This window comes from Diabrotica virgifera, chromosome 5, assembly GCF_917563875.1.
Source record: "Diabrotica virgifera virgifera chromosome 5, PGI_DIABVI_V3a".
NCBI classification, from domain to species: Eukaryota; Metazoa; Arthropoda; class Insecta; order Coleoptera; family Chrysomelidae; genus Diabrotica; species Diabrotica virgifera.
The window spans coordinates 138,880,204-138,885,929 of NC_065447.1; the positions used below are offsets into that span (position 1 = coordinate 138,880,204).

A 5,726-nucleotide genomic window follows, 5' to 3' on the forward strand; every position below is an offset into this window, starting at 1 on the left:
ACCAATCCCATAGGAATTGTTAAATTCCAGCAGAATTCGTCGTAGATCTTCAGTCTTAGTGGAAATTCCCTCGGAAGCCAAAAAGAGTTTAATGCTTGTGTTGGTAAATCCATCGTAAAACACTGAAGCTGGTTGGTCGTGTAGATAAGCAAGATGAAGTTTAATGGCTTTTAAGATATCCGGTTCCCTTAATCTGACTAGAAGGTATCGACTATTCGAGTTATTGGTTAATCGTTAATCTAACTCTTGGTGGGGTCAAAGGATCCAGATTTATCGAAGGTTCTAAAGTATCCTTCTTAATGAAATTTATAGGCGAATGGAACGGATTCTTAGATTTACAAACTTCGACGGCCTGCTTGTCTGTACGTATGTTTGTGTTTTCTACTTTATCTTTGTTCTTGCGAGAATTGGTAATTGGATTTTCCAAGGTGACAGGACTTCTGAGATTCTTCGGATTCTTATGTGACTCAGATGAAAGCGTTGGTTCAGAATAGGAAGATTATATAGACCATTTAATGTTAACACCAGGTGGCCAAATTTCCTTATTAAATAATAAGTTAATCGATGTTTTAGATTTTATACCTATTTTGAACGAACAGCCAGTTATTGTGTCGGCATCTTTAAGGAGTGCGTAATAAGCATGGGTAATAAGCAATTTGAGAGGCACTATTTTGTACTCGAGAAGACATTCGACCGAGAACAATACGATATATTTTCAATTACCTACAGACTGCAGGCCTTGACCACTACGATATAAGACTTCTAAAATACTTATTTTACAATCAAGTAGCATCTATCCAAGTTGGAGAGAGTCGTACTTAAAAACTACCCATCAAACGTGGAGTGCGACAGGGTTGTATTTTGTCACCCAGTCTCTTTAATCGGTATTCTGAAGAAATCTTTAGGGAGGCTTTAGATGACAGACAAGAGAGAGTAAGACTGGACGGAGAAATAATCAACAATATCAGATACGCTGACAACACAGCCATTCTTGCAGAAAATTTAGAAGATCTCCAGACATTAGTAAATCTGGTCAGTGAAGAAAGTTATCGCAGAGGCCTAAGAATCAATATTTCAAAGACAAAGTTTATGACAGTTGGAAAGATAAGTAGATCAAGATGTGCTTTCCCTTGATGGAGAAGAGATAGAACGGGTTATCCATTTTAAATACATTAGCAGTTGGTTAAATGTAAATTGTTACTCGGATGAAGCGATAATAATCAGGATTGAAATATCACGAAAGGCCTTTATGACCTGGAAACCAGTTTTATGTAACTGAAGCCTGTCGATGAATATTTGCAAGAAGTTCCTTAAATGTTATGTGTGGTCTATATTATTGTATGGTTATGAGACGTGGACGGTAAAAACCACAAAGCTAAATAAATTAGAAGCATTCGAAATTTTGGTGCTATTGACGAAGTTGACGATATCCTAAAGATATAACTTGTTTCGCACACTTCCAATGAAGGTGTTCTCCAAATGACGAATTGAGACCGTCTGCTCATAAACATCATAAAGAGGAGAAAAGCAGAATACTTCGGCCATGTAATTAGAGGACTTAAATACCATCTACTTCGCCTTATAATACAAGGAAAAGTGGAGGGAAGGAGATGGATTGGTCGAAAGAAACTTTAATGGTTGCGTAATATTAGATAATGGTGTGGTTCTACGGTAGAAAAATTATTTCGCGCAGCAACCGATAGAGAGGATTCAGGGGAACTTGTAAACATGATCACGGCCAACGTCTGAATACAGATACGGAACCTGAAGAAGAAGAAGATACTGTTACTATAATCTAAAAGCGATAGATTTATCAAATAAATACCTATTATTATATATCTTTTATGAGAAGTCTCAACTTCTTGCTGCACTCAAGTTTATGTTAACCTAACTAGGAAATACAAAATTTATTTTTAGAACTTAACCCTTTGATCGGTAATCCCGCTATAAGGCCGGTATTAAAATAATCGAATTACATATTTTAAAATGTAAAATTTATTTGCTCTTACATCGACTACACCGCTTTTCGGCAAGAATAGTGTCGACCAGTGGTAAAGGTTTAAAAGTTGTAGGTTCAGTTACTTGAGAGATATGTTGGTCAACGTGGAAACATGCAACTGAATCGCACGTAAAAATTATTGCTCTGGAACACGTGTAATCGAACCGTAAAATAAAATAGTTCTAGTTATCCAATTGATTTCATATTTTTTTTTGGTAAGTACTTATAGTGTTTGTTTAATAGTTTACTAGCGTATTTGGTGAAAAATATAAAATTAGTGCTGTTTTTTGAGTGTTGAGTGGTACCAGCCTTTTGGCCGGCTTGTCGGTGTACGGTAAAATAAGTCCTTCGCGTATTTGAATAAAAGTACATATTTGTATTATTTTACTTTTATTATTTATACATTTCTTTCTTTCTATTGTATAACATGGAAAATAATAGATCTCAAAGACAAAGAAAGTAAGGTGCGAAAAGGTATAACGAGCTGACAGACGCGGAAAAAGCACAAAATACAATCTTTCCACAATAACCGATGAACAAATCGACGAGATCATGAACTTTAATCTTGATTCAGATGACGAGATAGTTTACGAAGATGATGATGATAGCATAGCCGATCCGGATTATGACTATGTAGCAGTTATGCTACGGACCATTTAAAATTAATTACGATTTTCGATTCATTCAATTATATTTCATTAAAAATACCCCTCTAGAAAATTCTTTCGAGACGCCTATTTAATCGCCTAGGTGCCTATTTTCGCAGCGAAGCAAGAGGAAAGCACCGCGCATGTTTCTATCGGATCGATACGAATCGATTTCCGATAACATTGAACAGCAGTTGGTCAGGAAACGGCTCGAAGGGCGGATGGCGCGCCGCTAGTAAGGTTATTCCCACTTTTAAGTGACGGGATTGAAACAAATTTTCGATGGAAATCAAATAATTAGAAGGAAATCAAGCGTTAGCTAATCCCATCTACAAAACTAGATAACCAAAGTTAAACATCTCTTTGGACTTCTTCACATAACAGAAGTGGATATTCCGGCGTGCCTGCCTTGTTTCAGTAAGTACATAATACATTTATCTCTCATTCCTTCCTTGTGAAATCCAATGCATCATTGTAGTTAGATCTTTCGGTAGATTAATTTACCACATAAGTATATATAATTCATAGTATAATAATGATATTCATTCTCATTTGCAAAGGAACATTCAATCAAGGCCATAGTTTTTTTTAGTCCAAACCTAAATTTTAATATCTTTTATACCTGATCGTTAGGCTTTTTACTTAAGGTTTTTTTTATCTGTGATTTATAAAAAGTTTTAACGAGTATCTATACAGCCTTCTGTCACGCCCATCTAATGCGCACGTCCCTGTCATGTCTGAATTGAAGTAAACTTCAGAAATTTTGACATGACATATGAATACCTAACCTACCTAATATTTGATGTTTTTGTTTGGGCCTGTTCAATATGTACTGCTACTGTTCTTGAAATACATCATAACTAATTAAATAAACTTTATTTTAGATCCCGTAACTTAGTTATTTAGTCACACAACGTGACTCTATCACGTTGATTATGTACTACCTAGTTAGATTGCTAGCCACTCTGTGATGGTTTATCCCTAGAGTGGGCTGTTTTTGTTGGATAATACACCATACCGGATTTTATTACAACCAGCATCTTCACCCAGGACCTTGCAGTAGGACTTACTCACCACAGCAGCCAACCGTTTTATCGTGCCAAAAGGGAATTTCCTACGGAATTCATCTCTATGGACTTGCAACCCTACTTTTAACCGACTGTTGTGTAAAAGCTAAGTTTATTTACTTTTTCATTATTTACTTTTGGGTAAGATATATTTGCTACATTGTAAACTTTTCGTATGCATACGATTAGGAAGAGTACATATATTTTCGTGATAGACAGGGTTTTAGGTCGTTGGTTTTTTTTTGATTTAATATAAGTAGTAGTTTTAAATAAATAAAATCAGGTCTTGTTTAATAATCATCAATAATTGTATCTTAAAATTTAATAGGGAATCGGGTTGTAAAATTTTGTCGCGGATTTTAAATAGGGAATACGTCTCGTAGGTTTTTTTTTTGTAAAATATATAAAGAGTCACTGACCAACTCATTTATATAGACCTTTTTGCTATTCCAACGGACTTTTGATTTGGATTTTGATTTTAATACTTTTGCTTGGCCAGTGATAGTGGATAATTGCTTGTTGAGTGGCCTTTGCGGTCCTATTTTATCTTTTCCCCATCCTCTATCACTGTTATTACGTTGCGTTATATGTAAAGTGTTAACATTTAATATTTATTATTAATATATTTGTATGTATTAAGGTTGGTGTTTTATTTCAGTCTGTATTACCAGTATATGACATAGCAAGACAAGCTCAGTATTTAGTATTTTGTATTTCAGGTAGTTGTAACCAGTGTCATAGAGTTCATGTTGTTCGTTACTTCAAAATCTCGAACCTGTCCAACTTCTTGGTTCTGAGAGCCGAGTTGTTCGTTCGAGTTGGCGCCCTTTTTTCTTCTTCTTTCTTTGTTGTAACTCGATATTATTTTATCTCTAGCATTCTTATCTATTTTCCTTCCATTTTTGTATTAATAGTCTCATTTTCTTCCTAGTTATTATCATTTCATTACCAAATTTTCTTCTTATATCTCTAAAGCCAATATTCGGTGTATGGAAGCTAGCCCGAATACTCATACTTGAGATTTAGTATCTCTCTGCCCTTTTGATTTTTTTTCCTTCTGAGCTAAGCCCCTCTTCTTTTGTCTTAAATCTCTTATCATTTATTTTACCCATCTTTAGTCAGTTCTTCTCTTCAAAAATCTCTATACCCAGAGTATAGAGGTTTCAATTGGCGCCCAACGTGGGGCCTCTTTTACATTTTTGGCTTTGAAAATATCTCCTTTAACTTTTGGTTTTTTATCTTGGTGGTTTCAGTGATTGTGCTTTTAGATTCTCACTTTAACGTTCAGTGTTGTACTTCAATTTGGTTTTTTTGGAGATTATCTTATACCTATATGTTGAATAAACTTGTTTTGCTATAGTATACTGTGTTGACTGAATAAATTTATTTGTTTTGATTGGTTAAATAACTATTTTGGATTAATAATAAATTAAATTAAAAATTTAAATATCTTGAATTTAACGATTTCACCTATTTTTACAAGTCCGGAATAGTATTAAAAGTGAATCACTACCTTGAATTAAAAGTCATTTTCAATTTTAGGTTTATCGGAAGTTGTAGCAGTACATTTCATCAGATTTCACGACTGGACCAAACAAATAAACATTACTGGTATAGGTACCCATTCAGAACATTAACTGGAGGACAGAGAGTAAGTTAAACTTTACCTACTTACATTTTATCTCATTCTCGTGTTTATTTCCCAGTTGTTTATAATGGCATCGTTAAGGTATAACATCTGTTTATTTATTTTGTTTACCTAGTTAAGATCCGTTGTTGTGCCTTTTATCTTATTTCATCTTATCTTAATGTTGACTAATATCTTAGTTTTGGACTTGTTCATTTTGCTGTTAGTTGCCTCTTGAAAGTCCAAACTACATACCATAGGAGTACAGGATGGATAATGGGAATTTTCCCCATCTTGAATTCTGGGTTAAATAAGTATTTATAGGGATAACTAGGAACACATTTCAAAATATTTTCTTTGATTTATGGTCTTGTATGGTTGCGTAC

The 5,726-nt window shown here is 34.3% G+C and overlaps 1 long non-coding RNA gene across 1 annotated transcript; it reads left to right on the top strand.

Moving 5' to 3' along the window:
* Positions 1 to 2,732: 2,732 nt before the first annotated feature.
* On the top strand, positions 2,733 to 4,352 carry LOC126884451 (uncharacterized). The gene is made up of 2 exons (XR_007698045.1): positions 2,733 to 3,063; positions 3,531 to 4,352. It is a non-coding gene; the product is annotated as an uncharacterized LOC126884451 (long non-coding RNA).
* Positions 4,353 to 5,726: the final 1,374 nt, after the last annotated feature.